At 28.6% G+C, this 18,010-nt stretch overlaps 1 protein-coding gene across 2 annotated transcripts in view; it reads right to left on the bottom strand.

The window, feature by feature from the left end:
• Window positions 1–14,709, bottom strand: part of LOC129913564 (uncharacterized) — a 410,935-nt gene extending 396,226 nt beyond the window's left edge. For both annotated transcript variants that reach the window (XM_055992304.1, XM_055992307.1), the window contains exon 1: window positions 13,172–14,709. The gene's annotated coding sequence lies outside the window, so the exon portion shown is untranslated. The remainder of the gene's footprint in view (window positions 1–13,171) is intronic.
• Between the last annotated feature and the right edge of the window lie 3,301 nt (window positions 14,710–18,010).

Below are 18,010 nucleotides of genomic sequence, written 5' to 3'. Positions count from 1 at the left end.
TAAGTATATCATTTTATTCTGGAGGCATCACCTTGGATACAAGAACTTGTCGATAAAGAAAGCAGCGTGTTCATGACATGTTGGGTATTATGAGTTTCAATTTCTCCACTTCTGTGCAAAAAATTTTGTTAAATCCATCATCGTATTCGCGGCAGCCTTCTTAAAACATGTGTGTTTCAAATACTGGCCAGTAGTGTAAGCAGGAAGAGCTTTACAAAATAGAATGTGCAACACGGGAAAAAATTTCTTCAAAATCATATTTAATTAGATCGAGTTTTGGAGGGGGTCGCCAAAATATTTTTCCTCTCAAGGGGGTCGCGAACTCAAAAAGTTTGAAAAACACTACTGTGAACTATATAGAACGATACAAAAAAATTTCTAATTCTCTATCATATAATCGTACCGTTTTTGATCTATTGTACAATAATGCATAGTACACAGTTTACTATAAAAGTACCTTGAAATTTATACTGCCTTCATCCAAAAATTAATATATCGATTATTTTCATAACATATTTCCGATCTTGTTATATAAGTGTGAACAAAATAGATTTTCTTTCTGTCCCTTTATTAGTTCAAACGACACAACGACGTGTCATTTAATTATGCATTAATAATTGTGAATGTGTTTGCTTCCCCTAGTGTTCAATGTTGAGTTGACATTCTCTTAATCAAGTGATGAAATATTGCATAAAAAAAGGGTATAGGTAAAGGAGAGTTAAACCATCTCCATATACAATATTGTGATGGGTCAGAACGTGTGGCAACATTAATTTAGTAATTAAAGTAATCTCAGATTGTGCTTTCAGTTAACCTAATGTGTAATTAATATGCTGGTATGTTCGATTCGTATCTCTTTTCCTATATAAATGTATGTTTATTGGAAATATTCTATATGTTTTATACCTATAACACATCTTTTGAAGGTAAATCGAGGACATGAGGGAAGACAAAAATATTATATCGATATAATGTATATGGAGTAGGAAGGTACTATATTTTCAGACAATTACCAAGGACATGGGGTTAATTCAATTGATGTGTATTCAAACGATAAAACGTGATATCTTGTTGAAATTTACCAACTTCTAGATATTTATGTAGATGTACAATGTGGATAAAATATATACTATCTGAGAGGGTTGATCATTATTGGAAATTTAATATAGGACACATAATACCAATTTAACCTTCCCCAATCGATATACAGAAATGGAAATCGTAAACTTTTTGTCTGTCTTTTTCCACTAGAACTTTTTTCTGGGTAACCTTCTTCATTCATAATTCACAGAACAGCAACGAAACGAAGGATTGATTTAAAAGTTTAAACGAATGAAATGGAAAAATGTCGACAAGAAATGTTAAACATTTACCGTTTTATTTTTAATTGAAATAAGTATCATGAAAGTTTTAAAGGTTATGGTCGAATTGCATATTGATCTTTATTCTGAATTTTTAGATACCTAAAGTTATAACAACATAAACCTCTAAAGAAGATGTATCTTTTTTTTGTTTTATCTGATTAACTTAACTTTTTTTTCATTCGAAACCATCAGATAAACAATGAAAAATTATGCAAAGTGCTAGTTTAACTATATGACTTTTTTGTTGTTGTTTTAACTTGTGCACATTTATGTTCTTGTACTAGATATATATTATTTCCCGAAACAGGAACAAGTAAATGCTCGTATGCATTGCATATCCCTGGAATAAAAATGTGAATAAAAGCGAAATTTTCTAATGTTTTTCATTTTTCATTTTTTTTTTTTATATATTTTATATTTTGAAATTAACTGAAATGGGAACGATGTAATGCGAAAGAGACAAAAGGGTTTTATATCCTGTTTTTTATGGAAACCTGTTTTTTATGGAAATATTAAGTGTTGTTTGTATTTTATATCTTTTCGATTATTATTATTGTCGGAAAATTGTTTTTCAAATGAAAAAAAAAACATACTTATACAATTCTGTTTGTATGTTCATTATTTGTATGCAATAAAATTATCAATAAAAATTCTAAGTATAAAAGTTGAGTATAAAAAGGAATAAAGAGAAAAGAAACATATTTATTGGTGCACAGGAAAACCATATGAGATGAGTAAAAAACAATAATAATTTATAAAAGTACATAAAATAAAAAAAAAAATTTACAACTGCGTTGCTCGTAATTGTTCGCTTAGTCAAAAAACTCATTCTTGAGAGTTGACATTAAACTTTTTTTGTTTGCTTCAATCCCAATGATAATAAATTGTCAAGCTAACCTTTAGTAAGATCTTATCTAAATGAAATTTACGAATGAGAAACTAAGCGCTTCGAGATATTTCGGAAACAACTGAACTTTTAAAAGATTTTAAAGATTTTTTTTTTTGTTAAAAACTTCATATGGAATACAAGAAAACTACAAACACTTTAAATAAGATATAATAGTTAAATTTTCATTTGACTGTCTTTTTAACAAAAGTTATAAAAAAAAAGTCAAATTAACGAGGACTAGTTGAAAAAATCAAAATTGTAATTAAAATTAAATTAACAGCCAATTTTTCAATAGCCATATAAAAAACCCCAGTTAAGGCTTATTAGTAGGAATAAAAGTTTTTTATATTGACATTTATTCTTCTGGTAGTGTAAAAATCAGGGCTAATGAATTAAATAAAATTGGTTTCCTTAGAACTACTAATTTGGCAAGGTACTGTACGTCGATTTTTGTTCAAAAAATTTACGTGTTCTTACAATAAGTTTTTTTAAATTTTCGAAAAACAATTTTCAAGCTTCTTGTCGCAAGACCTACCAATTTTTTTGAAAAGTAGAAAATTTCAAATAAGAAAGAAATAATAGAAAATAGCCTTGAAAAAACCATTAACTTAATATTTTGTATACCTAAATAAACAAATTAGAAATTTTGTATACACTGAGGGAAAAAACAACTTAAAATCAACAAAAACCACGTTGATTCAACTATTTTTCGGAAAATTTTAAAATCAAAGTAGAACATCGTTTCAAATTTAATTTTAAGATGGGAAAACCGTCTGGAATTTTTTTATTTTTGCATTATTAATTTTTTGCCTAAAAAAATCATTTATCAACCGAAAAAACTATTTTAGTGGTCTTAGCCTTAAATGAAGCCTCAAAAATCCCCAGATAGTCATGAAACCCATGGGTTCCGAGCCTACCACAGTACAAAAATGAAAACTTTAAACGAATTTTTCTCGAAACACGTTTTTTTCCGCGCCGTGCAACGTGACTCAAAAACTAATGAAGCTATCGACTTGAAATAAAGTGCAAATTACTCGTTAACTCGTTACAAACGAAATAGCTAGTTGCATTCCTCCCCTTAAGCAATTCAACCGTGATACTTGTACTTCAAGGAATGCCCATCAGTTTACACTAGAGCCCAATTTCGGACGTACCGTCAAGTATAGAGATTATTTCTTTAGCTACTACGAGAATGTGGAATGCATTACCCGCCTCAGTTTTTCCCTCCCATTTTAATGTTCAGAACTTTAAAACCAATGTGCATCGGCATCTCCTTTTAAATCCTTTACACTTTCCCTAAAGCTCGTACTGTGTTTATATACATATTAAGGGTACCCAAAACCCCTTTAGTGCGCGCAAATTATAAAAAAAAAAACTCATTGGTCATTGCATGAACCTAAAAGTTTAATATAATTTTCACAATAAATATTTTTTTTTAACAATTTGTTCATAAAAAACGTTGTGTTTTTTTCATTTTTTGGTCTCTAATTTTTATTTTACACTTTTTTTTGCTAAATTTAGGTTCATGCAATGCATATAAATATATATTTTAATGGAAACAAAATTCTGTTTTGATTATAAATAATTAACTGGACCTGGGCATGGCGCAAATGCGAGGCATCAACTTTAAACGGCTGTAGAGCCGCCATTTTGTTTTTTTTACTACTTCAAAAAAATTGTGTTAACACTTCATGATGTCAATAATATCATGTATTTTTCAAACTTTAATTAATGCTTTCAGTTTTCCAAAAAAAATTCTTGAAAAACCCGTCGTCTAGAGGGATTTCCCCCCTTAAGATGTTTCATGTTAGTTTTTTCAACGTTGCGTTTTTTCCCTCAGTGTAGTGACCATAATAACTTGATCGCCCACTGGATGTTTATCCAGTTTTCCGATATAGTAAAATGATAAAATTTTGACCCGGAATTTGAAATTTTTTTTCCACTCCGCCATGTTGTTTGATTTCAATGAATTTATAGTTTAGTAAACTATTTGAATCTTTTTTTTAACATTTAAGTCTTTGTAACCTACAGCAGAAGCGGGATACGCTGAGTCTGCAATTTATATTCTCAGAAATTATTCAAAATGTGTTGAAATAACCAATATTTCCATAGAATATTAAACAATTGTCATAAAAAAAATTATCAAAAATGGCATTTTTCCAGGCAGTCACAGGTGTGTAGTCCTTCACCTTCAATTAGGTATATTTAAAGTTGATTAATGTTAAGAAAAATAATTTAAAACAAAAAAAAATTCATGTGTGCAATTCACACGTGGTAGAAGTGAAACCTTAAAAATTATTTTTCTTGCATAAAATAAAAATCGAAAAAATTTACCTTTTTTTATTCTATCACCTTTAAATCCATATCTTTTATATGACAACCTTATACATTAAAAAATAATAAATTTTAAATCATCTGAAAGCTTATTATTTCACCTTTTATTTGGCTTTTCAATCATGTTTCTACCATGCCTACAAAAAAGTAAGATTTTTTAAAGTCAACCATCTCGAAATTTAAAACTGAGATTACGGTACTTCCTACACTGCCCATAATTTCGTAAAGGCCCTATCTACAAAATTTTTTTGCATATTTGGAGTTAGGGCATTGTCTCTGATTTATCCTCATTTATTTTTTTAGCCTAGGTCTTCAAATACGTCAGAAAATTGAAAATGAAATTTTGATTTTTTTCATTTTTATATGAAATTTGCGATATTACATTTACTATTTCCCTCTATAACTCAGAACTAAGAAAAGTGTAGTTAGGGCCTTTACGAGATTATGGGCAGTACACTGGTTGCTGGTCATCGGCAATAGATCTCCACAGGTGTTTTGAGGTATTATTAAATTTTTTTCAATTTAAGATTGTGTAACTTGTAAAGCACCTACCGTTATGTATGATATATCAAATAAAAGGTTATGTTATCAGCATGCGTATTAAAGTTAAATCAAATTTGTATGTGCACTAGATCAAAAGATATAACGTGTGTTGGAAAAGAACATCTTTTTACCGTTATCTCCGAATTTTGAATATGAAATTAATTGAAACTTTGTACAATTATAATTTATTTAATTACTTATCTACAGTACAAATTTCATTCATCTATCTATTAAAACAAAAAAGTTATAATAAGTTAAAGTCGTGTCGCGTTTTCGTTTCATCTGGTTTCAAATCACTACGATACTAAAGAAGTTTTCACTTCAAAAAATCGAAATTTCGTGCAAGTTTTTAGGAAAAATTGATTTTTTCATCACGACATTTTCACAATTCAATCGAGTCATAAGTTTTTAATTAACTGTCGCCTACGAAGTCTTGGAAAAATGACGAAAGTATCAGAAGGACTTCGAATTTTACAATGAGGGTTCCAGAAGCATATTTTACGGGAAGTCATCGAACTAAAAATAAATGCAAGATATTGTGTATTCTGGTATATTTTTTTACTTCCAGTGTAACATATACAAAATTTGAAACCAGGATCTTGAGCTTTAGGCAGGAAAGGGGTTATAGTATTTCGTTAATAATGTCTAAACTAAGCGAATAACGAAAAAAACCTGTTCCACAAAGTTGAGTAAAATTTCCCATAAAAAAGTGTCAATCATTTTTGAAGTGAAAACTTCTTTAGTATCGTAGTGATTTGAAACAAGATGAAACGAAAAAGCGACACGAAAAATCAATTGACCATAACTTTTTTGTTTTAATAGATAGATGAATGAAATTTATACAGTAGATAGGTAATTAAATAAATTATGATTGTGCAAAATTATTTTCATATTCTAAACACGTTATATCTTTTGATCTAGAGCACAAAACAAATAACTTTAATACGCATGCTGACAATTTTACCTTTCATTTAATATATCACACATAACGGTACGTGCTCTACAAGTTATATAATCTTTAATTGAAAAACTTGAAAAATACCTCAAAACACCTGTGAAGAGATATTGCCGATGACCAGCCACCAGTAGAGGAAGTACCGTAATCTCAATTTGAAATTTCGACATGGTTGGCTATAAAAAATTCTAACTTTTTTTGTAGGCATGGTAGAAATATGATTGAAGCGTCATATAAAAGGTGAAATAATAATGATATAAAATTTGTTATAGATTGTCTTTTAAAAAATGGATTTAATGGCGTTAGAAGAGAAAAGAGATTGATTGTTTTGCTTTTTTTATGAAAACTAATTGGGTTAAAAAAATTCTAGCTCTTTTTGTAGATGTTGTATAGACATGGTCGATATAAATATTTTGAGCTGAAACAATAAAATTTATTGTAGGTTGTCATATAAAAAAAAGTGATGGAATAAAATACCTACGGGTATTGCGACTGAAATATAAATAAATAAAAAAATAAATAATAAATAAATGAATGAGTTTTTAGCAAACAATAGTTTACCATGAGAATGTTCTTCATAAAACTCTTTTCAAACCAAAAAAGATGGATCTTAATAATTCAACTGGCTAATGTTCAATAAACGTTTATGTCAGTTGAAGGTTGGCTCTCAAGAAGGCCTGATTTGTGTCTTTTGGACAATTGGGGAATGAACTGTTTAATAACCAATTAAAGTTCCAAACAAGTAAATAAACAGCAGTACTGTACAATTCAACAACACCATTTATTGGGCCAAGTTTTGTTTTTATCTGTTAAAAAATGAATCCGATTTCTTGGTACTATTGGAATTTTTCTTTCCAAGAGAATTCTACAATTCTAATGAAAACAGTTGAACCTTTTTGTATGTTATGGAAAACTCATTAACGACTTAACAACTGCACAGACCTTACAAATAAGCCTTACACATGATATTTTAAAGTGAACTAACCTACTCATTCGGACAAAAGTATTTCTCGTTAGATTGTTATTTAAAGTTCAACTTCTATACGAACGTATATCAATTCCAAAACGTGGCAAACGTCTAAGTTCTAAGTAAAAAAATAACCTAGTTCAGAGCAAATTGTTTTATGTTTTGGGTAAATCTCCGATAAATTGTAAGTATTAGTAGACCCACTGCATACTTTGTTCATAATCCTTAAGCCCTTTAACAAATGTTTGTTACAAATCTCAAATTCGAATTTTCTAAGAACGTAAATAATGCTTCAAGAATTTCTTCGAATCACGTTAAAGCAATCAGGTATCAATTTTCAACCGAAATTTGCCTTTATTCATTTCTTTCGGTTTATCATTCTATTTTAATAACTTCCGACTAAGATTCACAATACTTGAAGAATTTTCTAGAGAATACAATATTACCAGGAAAATGAAACAATATCATTGAGATTTTTACCTCATAAAAGACATGAGGAATTTACCAAAAAAAAAAAAAACCTTTTTACAATTCTGAAAATGAAGATATTTCAAAAACTCTAACTAATGGAATCATTGAAAATCAAAACTTTTAATTTAATAAAATAAATTAAGTCTAATATTTTAAAAAATTTCCTTTATATATATTTACTAAGGTTTAGAAATTTATATTCATTTCTAACCATTCAATTACTGCAAACAGAGTTAAAATTGTATTTTTTAAGGAGATTAATTTTCAATACATTCACATGCAATTCAAAACCAAATAATTGACAAATTAAATCAAAAGAATTCTCAATAAATCCGAGTGCAATTTTTAAATGGAAATATTTCAATTATTCACTGGGGCGTATGAGTTATTTTTCTGCTATGTAATTAATTGATTGATTTTCCAGTGAATTTTGAATAAAAATTTTATTAGAGATGAGAATTCTGGAAATTATGAGTTTCTGAATGAGAATTTAATGAGAACTCAATAAGAAAAATAAATGAAATTGAAAGTATGTATATGTTAACACGTGTGAAGAGATGAAAATTTGTTTTATTGAATACAAATAAGTCAAGGTTTTTCCTGTTAATCTAATTTGTAATCTACACCCACTCCACCAGATGTTTACATTAATAAAGGAAATAATGTCACAAATTGGTATAATAATCAACGAAGAATATAAAGAACGAAGAAAAATATTTTTCTTTAACATTCGTGTGTGTACCAAGAAGTTATTTTTCAAATAAGCCCATAAATAAACTTGAAACTTTTTAAAAAGAAAATATGCCAAGTTATTATTTTTTTAATCAAATATAATCAATTATTATCAATTAAAAGTATAGTAGGTAAACAAAATATTTTTTTGTGTTATATTGATTCATTGTCTATCGGGTGGTTTATTTTTTTTTTACAATATAAATAATAGTTTTTGTACCTTAATGTCAAACCGTGTCCAAAATTTTGTAATCATCGGTATTTCTTAGAATGATCTGCATTCTCATACTTAAAGCCTGTGGTGAATTTATACAAAATCACATTTTTGTTCAATCGTGAATGTTTCTGTGAAAAGTTTTGATTCACGACCGGTAAACTAGTTCACGTGCAAAATGTATGAGATATTCTTTCACATAGATTAATTTAAAAAAAATTTGAATTTTAGCACAAGGTCACTTTTGCAAACAAAAAAATTCAAAATTAAAAAGTCTTGAATGCTTTCCAAACAGAATGTGTGTATTTCGTTTATTGTGAAAATGTTCATAAGATACCTAAAGTGTATAACAGCGATGAATGTCAAATGATCAGAATAAGTTCTATATTATTTTTCATAAATTTAGAGCAACTCTCTGTTGAAGCTTCAAATAATATTTTAAAAATTAAGTTTAGAATCAAAACTAAGAGTAGTTGTAATATACCTTACCAAAATCAAACGGTTTGAAAATAGGATGCTTTCACACATTTGACCCTATGTACTTTTAAAAACCAAAAAAAAAAATATAATAGCTATCTACGATAAAAATATTTTCTAAGTTTCTGAATTTTTCGTAAACAACTTAATCGATTTCAAGCAAAATGTTTTAGTTTTTTTAATTTTAATTTAAAAACTAAGAAATTTTTTTCAAAAATATCAATTTTAAATCATTGAAAACCATTTGATAGAATATGGATGAAAAATCAATTTTTCCCAAAACGGGTTAATGTATATTTTGCTTAAAACTTTACTTTACTATGTGGATTAATAATTTCTTCAGAACGGCTCACTAATTTTTTATTGTTTTTTTTTTTTTTAATTTTTATACACAAAAAATATTTTTATTTTATTCAAAACGGCTAAATTAATTTTCAAACAAAATATCGAAATATTATTTCTATACAAAATATCTTATTCATTCGAAAGTTAAACCATCTAAAAATATAGTCGCTATAGTATTATGTTTTCGAGGTTGCTCTTTTCAAATCTGGCATCCGTTTTTTTTTCTATCGTTTTTCGTTAGATATTCACTATTTTTTTTTTTTTTGACAAAAACAACAAATTTTGGCATTTACTTCAAATTTTTCATGCAATTTATGAACATTTTAAGAATTGTTTTGACGTACGTCTTACATCGTTTATGTTTTTTTTTTTGACGTATAGATTTGAATTCAGAAACTCCACCTTATCTTCATCCTCCCATTGTATGAACCATTACGCCACGGAGTACCTACTATATAAATTTTAGGACTTTAAAAATCCCATTTGAAAGGCAAAATGGTACAACATGATAAAATGGCGTACAGTGTGTCAGTAGGGATGCAACATCGTTAAAAAAAACATCGATGTTTGAAAATATCGATGTTTTATTTACAACATCGATGTTAAAAAAACATCGGTTATATCTTCGATACATCGATGTTTTTCCGATGTTTTTGTTGTTGGACATAAATACGATCTACTGTATCTAAAGAACAAATTTTGGTTGTCTTATCTCTAAAACCCAAAAACCTAACTTGAATTCAGTTCTAAGACCACAAAACAGAAAAATGTATCAACAAAATGAAACATATTTTCTTAATACGATTTTCGTTTTTATTTATAGTATTAAATACTATCAATTCTAAGCAAACGGAGCTCATTATTTCTTACATTGGATTTACATTGTTTATTTATTTGGTAGAAAGTAATTCAGAAATTGAGTTCAGGAAAAGAAGTTTGGACAGTCTAGTGCCCAGAAGCCTGTTTCTATCCTGGGTGATGGTTGCCCCAGCCTCCGAAAACAAACGTTCCGTTGGAACAGACGTAACTTCGATAGGAAGATATACCATTTGAACCAGTGCAAGTTTTGGAAAAAGAGTTTTCATATCTTGCCAAAACAAAATTGCGTCACTTTTAATTGGTGAACAGGAGATGAGAGGTACATTTCTACTTCTGTTTCACTCATAGTTGTATTGATTGTCGTTGAAGACGATTTATTTTGTATGTTTTATGAGTTATTTTTGATATTTCCATATATCAAAATCCTAATCATCTGCATCTCTCTCAGACAAAACTTTGAAGCTTTGAACACTAGACAAAAAAGATTGAGTTTGAGAGTTCAAGTTCTGTTATTATGCAAAAAAAGAAAAACGAGTAACAAAATGAACGATGTCGATGTTTTGCAAATTTAGCGTCGATGTATCGGCGATGTATCGGCTTGAGAAACATCGATGTATACATCGATGTTTTTCATAAAAACATCGATGTTTTGAAAACATCGATGTATCGTTTGCATCCCTATGTGTCAGTAAATTAAAAACTTCCTGGCTTGATTGGTGTAGAAATTAGAGGCGATCTGAAAATGCGCTGAGTCGGCTAATGTAAATTTATAGTCCCAAAGTTGATAGAAAACTCGACTGGGCAGGGCATTACCGTGCAAATTGATAAGGAAACCTTATGACAGATTTATTAGCCATAACTCTAGACTGTAAATTTATTGTTGGCATCTATAAGGTGCTTGTAGTTTACTACACAAAATTTACGGAAAATTTTAGTCTTCTGTCTTACTGGTTTTAACGAATTTTAATATTTATGTCTAAAAATTAATATAAAAGGTGGTTATAGTTTGGTCCAAAAAAAACATTTTTTTCGATATTCGGTTTACAACATTAACTTTGTGAAACAAGGTGTTGATAATAGTTCAATATTTAGTTTTTGGACGTAATTTTGGTTTTTGTTCAGTTTTTTTTTTTTTTTGAAAAGTTAATACAGTAGTCCCTCGATAATGTGAATTACCGATAATGCGAATTTCTCTAAAATGTGAATCGCCAGAAATCTTCATTGTCATCTCTATAATGTAAACTTTGAACATTTTTAGACACTGTAATGTGAATTTCTTTTGTAAAAGCTTGTGTGTGTGTATTTTTTTTTTGTTCGTGCACGCAATTTTTTTTATAATCCTGGATAATGGACAACTGTTACTGGTCTAGATAAATCTTAAGAAATATTGAATGCGATATTTTTTTTTTGAAATGGAGTGTAGTCGTAATTAATTTTATTTTTTGATTTTTTTATTTATCATTGAAAATTTTTTTAATAAATTCTTAAACTGAGCTTCAAAAAATATTTTGGGCTACATTCTTTGCTTATGAATATTGTTTTAATCAGTTTAATGAGAATTGGAAAAAGTTCCAGTAAAGTGAATCCTTCTAAAATCCGAAAACGCCTTGTTTTAATTAGTTCACATTATCGAGGGACTACTGTATTTTATTAAAGTTTTAATTATTTTTATAAAATAGGTAAATTAAATATTTTTATTTTTAATGTGTCCAGTCCAATATAATTAATAATAAAATTGATAAGCAAAATGTGAAAATCTGGTAACCTTACTAACTCAACAAACAATTTTTCAAAATCGATCAGAACTCTCTTCTATAAAAGATAGAAAACTGATAAATAAGCAGTATGAAAAAAATAGGATGTGGAACCTAAATAGTGGGTGTCCCGACCACTTTTTGAATTTTTTTTTTCCGTACAAGCGTGGACCACCTTAAGGTATGTAGGTATACATATTTTTAAAATATTAACGTTTCCTAAACACAATTTTTGAAGTTATTCTATTTTGTCCGCGTTTATAAATCAGAGTAAACATGTTAGTGAGAAGCTCAAAACTCAAAATCTTGATTTTTGAAACAAAACTTTATTTATTTTTTTTTTTTTGTAATTTCGCAGTAAATTAAAAGGTATTGCATTTTTTCAAACAGCTGGTTCTTTTTCTCCAAATTATGAAAAGAGAATAATTGAAAATTGACAATATTGGAAGCTTAAAACAGATTTTCTGAGGATATAAGATTTTTGAGTTTTGCGATGTTATATAAACAACGATATTATAAATAGCAACTTAGCATTTAAAAGTATTTAATCCTAGTACATACTTGGTGAAGCAAGTCGTGAAGTATATCCATACAGTGTACGTTCCTGTGAACTTTCATGTTGAAAAAAAATTGGAGAGTTTTGCAAAATGTAGGTACGGTAAACTCTTTCACTCGTGATTCGTGAATCTACTCTCTCTACCTATATATTTTTCGAAAAAAATTAATTTGAAAATTGAAAACAAACAAAAATTGTATGAATTCACTTCACGATTTGCTTCACAAGTATGTATTAGTATTACCTTGAAAAGTTTTAATATTCCAAATAAAAAAACCCCAATGTCCTTTTTTCCATTGCATTTTTTTTTTTTTTTTCAATTTTCAAACAAGTTTCGGACACAAAAAGAAATGTCCTTTCATTTTTATTTAACATGCTGTGTTGTCACATGGTGTGACACAGTATGAAAAAACATTAAAACTGATTTCAATTCAACATTTGGCATTAAGTACCTGCGCCTACCTGCAATAAAAACCAAGAAAAAAATTTATATCGGCTGTTTCATTAAAATTCACAAAACATTTAATCCTTCATTGAATAGAAGACATCATGTGTGGACGTATTAAGTACCTTTACTATATAATTTATCGAAAAAGCATTGAAAAATACACCAATTAATTTTATATATGTAGGTATATTTTAAAGTTAAATGAAATTCCCAACCAACATAATACTTGAATATATTTTATATAAATGTATAGATATAACTATAATAAATAAATAAAATAAAAAAAACAAACACAACACCTACCTTTTTACAACAACTATCGGATTGTGTCAGTAATACGATTAATGAGCATGATAAACTGCTAAACTGACGAGGACGACGACAATGGTCAGTTCAGTAGTTGTATGGTACCGGTACCAGGTGCTGTTGTTTCATCCTTGTTTTATTTAAATTTAAAACCCATAAACATATAGCTTTTTCTCTATATCTTTATTTGTGTGTAAATATAAAATATATATATTTTATTTAGATGTATCCTTTTTTAAGTGTTGTATACATTTAATTTGCAAATGAATAATATCCTTTTATCATCATAATCGCTCTAACTATAGCAGGTTTGTAGGGATATCTATTTTTCAAACAAAAACACCTAATCTCCACTCACTTCATGAGGCTATGTTGTAAATATTGTATAGATACCGTTAACATCAACACACTCGCTGTAGTAACACAAGATATAGGTAAAACCTTTACGCACACAATATTTCAAACCGTACCGCACTTTAATTTCCGTTTTATGTTAAGCTGATATGGGAGGTGTTGTTTTTGTTGTTGTTTGTTCAGAATATTTTTATTTATTTTATTTTGTAGTTTTTTTTTTTTTTCTTGTTGTTGTTGACCTAAAAATAGTTACAGGATATGAAGGATATATATCTACATATGCGTGATTTTCACGTGTACATGTCGCGCACTTGTTTTATTTCATTTCATCACTTTCGATCCTATATCCATTCGATACGAAAAAAACGGAAGCCCAACATGCCTTTACACACATATGTGTTGGCATGATATGGTTTTTATTTATTTTATTTTTTTCCCTTATTAACTTGCAGGATCTCAACAGAAATCAAGCTTCTTCTCCCAACTCAACACACAATAATATCCAAGCACACACTCCTTGTATATGTACAAGTAGGTTATCCCTATTTGGGATGGGATTTTCCTTTTTACAATCTTCACAAAAAATCTAGGATGCGACAAATAGACTACAAATCCTTTAACTGATTTGTTTCCTTTTTTTTTCGTAAAAAAAAGAAGATTTTTTTGATTATTTTTTTTTTTTTTCTTAGACGAAGAAGGATATTATGAGTATTTTGTATTAGATAAATCCTTGAACGGTTACAAAATTTACCAAAAGCGCCAGAATTATGACGGTGGACAGTAACAAACCGGTCTCTATATTTTATTTTATTTTTTTTTACTAAGAACGATATTTATTGATTAAAAATCATAAGGAAGATTGAGACACTTTTTCACACTTTATTCAATATCTCCACAATAAGGATATCAGATAATAATTAATTGGAAAACAAAATCAAAGCAATGGAATACAACAACCGAACGAAAAATCCCGAACCGAGAGAAAAAACACACTCAAAAAGGATTGAGAATAATTAAATATAATTTTTCTTGTTTGGTGTTTTAATATTGAAAAAAAGGACACACCACACACAACACCGTATGTGTATTAATGCGCACCACGTGAATTAAAACCCGTCGTCGTGTCGTTACGAGATAACCAAACGTTACGTTCAGACTCGAATGCGAAACTAGATCCTATATTTCATACGATGCAGACCAGAAGGTGGCACAAAAATGTCCTTAGAATGGTGGAATTTAAGTGGGTGGTTTGGGTGGCTGATGGTGGGTTGGCGCTGGCTGTATGAGGTTTGTTCTTTATAATTTTTCGAATATTCGTTCTCTCTGGAAGAATATTGCTTTTTCTTTTGTGTATATATGGATGTATGTTATGAATGAGAACAAAACTCTATTTTCAGCTATTTGTAAAACACAACACAAGGATATACATACAAACGAGTAACGAGTAAAAGCGCTGTGTACGAGAAAAACTGTAACATTTTATTTTAATCTCTCTCTTTCTCTCTCAATCTCTCTAAGATTGTGGAAGGTTCTGTTTGCAAAGTCTCTTAAAAAATTCAAGAGTCCTGGTTCTGACTCTGAAAAGTTGAAAAGGACATTCTTTATCATTCATGGAAGATGGAAATATAATGGGAGAGAGAGTGTTTTTTCGATTGTGACTTGTGAGTGTCCTTAATGAAAGCGCATGTCCTTAGAGTGAGAGTGTAAGGAATTTTTTTTGCATTTTCATTTGCAAAATGTTTGTTGTGTAATGGAATCTTTGGAATCTTTTTTTTCATGTTTAGTTTTTCTACAACACTGACAATTTGAATTCTATAACTTAATTTATGATGCTCTCTTCCTAAGAATCCTTGCGATTGACCTAGTTTTGTTTTCTTATTAATTTAATTTGTTTATTTTTTTTTTTTTTAAAAAGGTCCTTAACAGATTTTTTGCATATAATAAACTTTCTTATTGGAACAAAAAGAAAGAAAAATATTTAAGAGGATTTTAATATTTCTCATACTCAAATTTCAATAAAAAAGAAAATTTCTCTTTAAGGATACAAGGTCCTTAAAATAAATATTTACTTTAATTGATTCAATTCATAATTAATAATTAAAAATAATTTGTTTATTAAATCTACTCTAAGTCAATCAAAAATGTTGGTTCTCTTTAATAATTTTAAGTCTCTTTTAGGTGTGGAATTCCGTATGGAAAATTCTCTTTCCTCTCTTTTCAATTCCAAATCCATATGGAAAATGGAAATCAACTAACTTTCCAAAAAAGTCAATCTCTTATACTATTCTCTTAATTTCTATTCCGCTCTCTCTCCATCTCTCTTTCTTTATTTCTGACCTACGACATTTTTTCTTGGATTTTTTAAGAGAAATTAGGTATCCTCTCTTCATGGCCCAGTAAACACTTTAGTGTATATCCATATCCTTTGCCCTGAATCCTTTGACATTTTCTATATGAAAATAGCCTACACACTCTTGGTTTTTAGGTTGATGATTTTCTAGCAAAGTGAACGTACGAGTAAGGTGTGTGTAGGTAATATAATTTTACACCTTCAAAACTGCCTCTTTACCCTCTTATATAGAAGCACAAAACGAGTGTATGATGTACAAACAATAAGGAATGATGTATCATGCATTTATATGGTCTTGCAAGGTAATAAAGGCCATTAAGTTTCATATTACAACCTGATGTACCTGTAAACACTTTAACCTAAAGAAACCTTCATTTAGAATATATACACACACACACATTTCCAACAAAAAAATGGAAGGTGTTTTTTGAAAAATTATTTTAAGGATACGGTAATTCGAATTGAAGCAATGTTCATCAATCTCAATCTCTGTGTGGGGGCTTAGGAAGTTTTGGAGTAACACAAACAAAAAGTTTATAATTTAAGAAAAAAACCTAAAAGAAAAACGTTAAATATCCTTAAAAGGATTTAAACACACACATAATTTATTATTTGTATATGTTTGTGTGTTTAAATGTCCGAATCTATCGTTGGAATAAAAAAGTTGCTAGATTGTGATATAGGAGGCGGATGAAAATGATTTAATTGATGTTGTAGTTGTTGGTTTCGTTTTTTTTTTTTTTTTTGCTTGAGTTTTCTATAAAAGCAATATGAAAACGCAGGGATGAGGAATGTAAATTACAAAGGAATTGAGAAAAGTAGGAGAAGAAAAAAAATATCGTTTTGGTTTTTTTCAGTTTTTTTTTTTCATGGATGAATGATGGTGTTTTGAGAGTTTGAGGTTTGTATAAGAAGGCAAAAGGATGTTAATGGGATTTTATATTGTTGTGCAAGTGTTGTTTTGCAAGAGAAATAATGATTTTTTTTCCTTTTATATAAAAAATACATATTTTATTTTTTTTTATGTTTTTAACTGAAACCGTTTTATCGTAATTTTAGTCGAAGGACACAGTTTCTCTTTTTTTTAAATATTTTTTTTTTTATTTTTTGTGTAGTGTTATAGAAAAATGGTCTGTCGGTCTATGTCCTCATTTGTCATCATTATGTCTGGAGGACAGAATAATTTTGTAAAAGATTATAAATAGATACCTACCTCATACCTACCACATAGTAATTATAAAGGCATGATAGTAGTTATTTTGTGCTTTTATTTTTATTATTTTTTTTTGTTTTTTTTTTTATAGGTAAGTGAAGATTTAAAAATATGGTGTGTAAAAAAGGGTTGCGATATTGTCCTTGAAAATGTAAAATTAAAAGATAATAGGTATAGTAATAAGCTCTTCAGAAATAGACTATTTCAACAAAGAACTTCTTGAATCACAATGAATACACATTTTTGAGACATTCTTCTGGTCGTAGATTGTTGCGTTGTGTCCTTTATTTTTTTTTTATGTACACTTTTTCTCAGTGATGTCCTGATTCCTCATGTAGACTTTTTTGCTTCATAAATTCGCATCCTTAAAGAGACTTTAAGGTTATACTTTTTACTCCGTGAAGTCCTGATTCGTCATGAAGACTTTTTTGCTTCATAAATTCGCAACCTTAACCCTTTCGGACCCAGCGTTAATCTCATGTAACATTTTTTTAAAAATTCGTAAAAAATATTAAATTAAACAATTTTTTAGGTTTCGATGGCTTAATTGAAAGATAATAATGCCTAGTTACTGGATTATTACAAAAAGTTAGTCAAATATCATACCTTTAATTTATTTTATCGAGAAAGGGACTGAAATTCACATTTTTTTTTTTTTGCAAAAAAAATTTTTTTTATATATGGTCATTATTTTGAAAAATATGTTAATGCAGAAAGTGTTTTTTTTTTTTTTGCTTAGAAGAAGTAGCATACATTATAGTTTCATAAAGTTTTGGTGGGCATAGGCAAGGCAGTGCATGTTACTTACATGTAACATGAGAAAAACACATTAGTTTTGCTATTCATTATTTTAGAAAATAACTTTTTGCTATTTATATTTCTTAGTTGTGATGTTTTTGACCCGGTAATACCGAAAAAA

The sequence above is a fragment of the Episyrphus balteatus genome, chromosome 3 (assembly GCF_945859705.1).
Source record: "Episyrphus balteatus chromosome 3, idEpiBalt1.1, whole genome shotgun sequence".
Taxonomy (NCBI): domain Eukaryota; kingdom Metazoa; phylum Arthropoda; class Insecta; order Diptera; family Syrphidae; genus Episyrphus; species Episyrphus balteatus.
The sequence above is the reverse complement of the archived record's forward strand: the minus strand, read 5'-3'. Positions and strand labels throughout refer to the sequence as shown.